This window comes from Triticum dicoccoides, chromosome 5B, assembly GCF_002162155.2.
Source record: "Triticum dicoccoides isolate Atlit2015 ecotype Zavitan chromosome 5B, WEW_v2.0, whole genome shotgun sequence".
Taxonomy (NCBI): domain Eukaryota; kingdom Viridiplantae; phylum Streptophyta; class Magnoliopsida; order Poales; family Poaceae; genus Triticum; species Triticum dicoccoides.
The window spans coordinates 429,847,384-429,851,912 of NC_041389.1; positions in this window are offsets into that span (position 1 = coordinate 429,847,384).

The window sequence follows — 4,529 nt, forward strand, 5'->3', positions numbered from 1 at the left end:
GGAACTGGATCGAGGAGCTGCCGGTGGTTCTTTGGTCGATCAGAACGACGCCAAGTCGAGCTACTGGCCAGACACCTTTCGCTCTAGTCTATGGAGCAGAGGCAGTTCTCCCACGGAACTCGTATACGGTTCACCTCGAGTGCTCGCTTATGATGAGCTTGAGCAAGAGCAGCTGCGACAAGATGACGCACTGCTCCTTGAGGAGGACCGTCTTCAGGCTGCTGTACGAGCTGCTCGATACCAGCAAGCTTTGCGCCGCTACCATAGCCGCAAAGTTAATGCCAGAAGTTTCGAGGAAGGCAACCTTGTTCTTCGGCGCGTTCAGTCCGCCAAGAATTCCAACAAGTTGACGCCGAAGTGGGAAGGCCCTTATCGGGTGAAACGAGTCACTAGGCCTGGCGCTGTCCGCCTTGAGACCGAAGATGGCATTCCGGTGAGCAACTCCTGGAACATTGAGCATCTTCGTAAGTTTTACCCGTAGGGCGCGGTTGCCGAAACCCGTTCCGGCAACCACCTTTTGTACAAGTCTTGCTGATGTTGCATGTAATCCTTTGTACAAAGCCGGGCCCAGATCCCGTGCATAAGTAAAGCTCATGTGCTCCGCACATCTTGTCAATTTCATGCTTTCTACTTTATATTTGCATGCATTATCTGACACTTTGTGCAGCACCTACCCCCAGTAAGCAATAACGAGCCGTAAGGCTCCATATCTTTATTTTCTCTTCTTTCTCTTCCTCAAAGGAAAGGAAGGTTCCCTCGCCCACAAGTTTGCCAGGGGGGAAGGAGAAGATAATGGTGTGGACCAGGCATTGTTCAAGGAAGTTTCGCCTTACCGGAAAGCAAGCGACAGAAAAGCTAAGTTGCCAGAGTTTGAGCAATCAGTTTTAAATTTTTAAGTTATCTTCCTTGAAAGACCGTGCTTTGTATGGAAAACATGTGCGCGGAGGAACCAACTCGTAGCTAGTTGCGCCCTTACTTTGTTTCGAGTCCGCTCAACAATTTAAGTGAGCTGCGACTAGTTGCGACAAGGTTTCTTGTCGATAGCGGCACCGCCAGCATGCTGCTGACGTCCCGCACTCAGCGCTCGCGGCTAAGGTGCCTGCGCCGGCGAGTTCCCTAAAAGCGTAGGGCAGAAACATACAAAGGAAGGAATCAAGTAAAGGAAATAACATAGCAAATCTCTACCCAAAATAGAGTTATATTACAAGATAGCTTGTCGCAGCTCTAACAGATTGTTCTCATGACATGACTAGCAGCGACAAGGAGAAAGAGAAAACCGGCGGCCTAATCTACGCGATCGCCCTCAACCCTCTTGATTCCGATCACCTTGTCCACAATGGGTGCGACAAGGGCCTTGAGCGCTTCCAGATCAGCATCCGGCGGCAAGGACTTGAGGACGTTGGTGAAGTTGAGGCCTGGGTTGCGGAAGGCCACCTTTGTCAGCACCTTCTGGAGAGCTCCTGCGCAGATCTTCCGCGACTCGTCGGCCAGCTGCTTTGGGATCTTCTCTCGGAGTCGCTGGAGGGCCGTCGCCACGCCTTTGAAGAACAAGCTGAGCTTGGCGCTGGGTTGGAGGTGCTCGTCGGAGGAGTACCCGAGATCCTCCATCCCCAGCTGCGCCAGCTCCCCGTCGATGGCGGCGGCAAGATCCACAAGACCCTCAGTCCAGTGCTCCACAGTCTCCCTGAAGGCGTCGTGGGCGGCAGCAGCATTCGCCAGCAGCGCCTCGTCGGCCTTGATCTTCTCTAACAAAGCCACCTCCCGCTCCCTGGCACCGTCCAGCGTCTGAGTCAAAGTGGCCAGCTTCAACTCAAGATCTGCATTAGAATCCTTGGCGGCGCTGAGCTCCTTGCTTCTCTCAGCGAGAAGACCCTGCAGCTCGCCATGAGCGGCGGCGTCCTTCTCGCGCTCACGCTTGAGAATGGCAAGCTCATCGCCGCTCGCCCGGAGATCAACCTCCAGCTGCGCTACCTTCGTTTCCAGCTCCTTCTTGGCGGCCTCGGCAGCTTCGGCAGCATCCCTTGCTTCCTTGAGAGCCCCGCCAATTGCTTGCTCACGCGCGGCAAGCTCCTCCTCGTGGCTGTCAAGGTTGACCTTGCGCTGCGCCAACTCTCCTTCCTGCGCAAATAGATTTTTAGCGACAAGCCGCTGTTGCTCTTCAACCTCAGCCTTCGCGAGGAGAAAAGCTTTCCGCTCCTCGGCGATTTGCTCCCGCTCCTCCGCCAGGGATCGGAGAGTTTCCTGCCTGAGACCCCGGAGCTCCTCAGCGCGCTTCTCAATATCCACTCCCGCCCTCGCGACAAGTGCTTCTCGGGACGCCAGCTTGGCTTGTCGGGCGCGGTAGAGCGACAGCAGCTTCCGCAGCAGCCGCTCCTCCTCAGGCTCGTCGCTGCTGCTGCTTGGCGCGTCGACCAGCGCCAGCCCAGCGGAGGCGAGCACCTCTTCGTCAAAAGTTTCTCCTTCGACCGGCGCCCTGGAGCTCGAGGCCCAGGGGAGCTTGATGAAGAAGCCATCGCCGGCCTTCAAATAGGCGCCGGGCTGGGGCTCTTCGGAGCCTGGCGCTGCAGCATCGGCGAAGGGATCGGCGGTCGGTGTAGCGCCTGGCGCTCCTGTGGCCTCGGGGCCGTCAGTGCGATCGCCGGATCCCTCGCCCGCTTCTGCGGCGGCAGCCTTGGCGACCTCTTCGCCGGCGGGATCATCAGCACCAGCCTCTTCTTCGGTGGCCGCGGCGTCGTCGTTGTTGCCACGCACGTTCTCCTCGCCGGCGGCCTCGGTTTCCATCGGCTCCGTGGCAGGTGGATCTGACGACCGAAGAGGGGAGAAAGGTCAAGTGAATATTCAAAAAGAAAATCAGAAGAAGAAGAATCCAAGGGAAGTTTTCAAGCAAGAGGATTACCTGTATCTGCAGTCGTGGTCTCAACCACCGGAGGATCGCTGGTGCTACCCCTTGCCGGAGAACTGTCCCTTACCGGAGAATTCTCCCTTGCCGGAGAACGCTCCCTTGCCGGGGAATCCTCCCTTGGCGGTGTAGTCGAGGCAGATGGCACTTTGGGAGCAGCTTCCGGGCTCTCCTGGTGAGCCTGCTCTGCTCCTGCACGAACCAACACTCAGATATCAGCAAAGGAAGAGCACCCACGCGCGCCTGAAAGCAGGAAGTAAACTATATACTTACGTGGAGGGCTGCGCTGGGGGCTGCTTTGAGGAATGGTTGCCGGGTCCGACAAGGTGGTCTCGGACATGTCCTCTGCCGTCGTGGTGGGGTCGTCCTCGATGACAACCACCGGGGCCTTGGCTCTCTTTGCCGCTCTTTGGGCCAGAGTCCTGAAAAGGAATGAGTTCAGGGTAAGGCAAATCAGATACAAGACAAAACAAAAAAATTGAAGAACTACAAGTACAGCAAGGAATCTTACTCTTCTTCTTCCTCGTCGGAGCTGAGCACGGAGAGATCGAAGTCCGGCTCGCCTCCGGTGCGACGAGGCGGAGGAGTATGCTCCCTTGTCCGCTTGGCAGGAGCAGTAGCGGTGGACCGGGAAGACCCGCTCCGGTTGCCGCAGCGGCGTGAGGCGCTCCCGCGGCAACAGTGCTTGCCGCGGTAGAGCGTGTCGCGCGGCTTGGCGGTTGTTGACCCGTCTGCCGCCCCGCTACGTTCGAGGCCTTGCGGAGACGCCTTCTTGGCGGGGCCGGGGGCTCCGCCTGCGGCAAGATGTCCGAAGGTTCGGGCCCAATAGGCTCTCCCTCGCCGGGCTCGCTCGGTTCAGCTTCAGGTCCGGCAAGCTCTTCCTCGCCGGCGAACTCCTCTCGCTCGGCAAGGCTTGCCGCCTCTGCTGCCTCTGCCTCCTCCACGATGAATCCAAATACGCCCGCGGCAGTGGCTGCTGCTGCCTCTTCCAGCCTGGTGGCGATGCGCTGCATCTCATCATCGATGGTGTCGCGGGTGAGGCTCTTCTACTCAGCAGCGCGGACCGACACTTCTACCAAGCCGTCAAAAAAATCTCGCACGACATCGTCTGCAGGCTCTTGCCAAGTCGGGACGATTCCGTGCGAGTCGCACAGCGGCATCATGGCGCGGATGCGGTCGAGCGAGGAGTTGTTGCACAACGGAACGACACTCCTTGGCAACATGAATGGATGTTGAGGATCACGCTTGAATAGCTCCAGGAGCATCGCATCCAGCTCCAGGACGGTGAAGTTGATGTTTAGGCCCGGGCGCAGCCTCATGATATCCGCTGAGTTCTGGAACTCCCAGGCTGGTCTCCTCCTCTCCTGCAGGGGGGCGATGCGGCGATGAAGAAAATCTGCGCCAACTGCGCCTACAGTGAGCCCGACAAGCCTGAGGCGAAGGATACGGGTGACGGCAATCTTCAGCCTATCGTCTTCCGGGGCCACGTTGCTCCAATCGTTGCCGCGCACTACTGGGGCTTGGCGCAGGGCGGTAAAAGGCTGCGGGTTCTCCTCGACAATCCAGCACCACTCTGCTTTCCATTCTTCCCATTTGCTGCGGAGCTCTCCCTCATGATAAGCATCCTTCT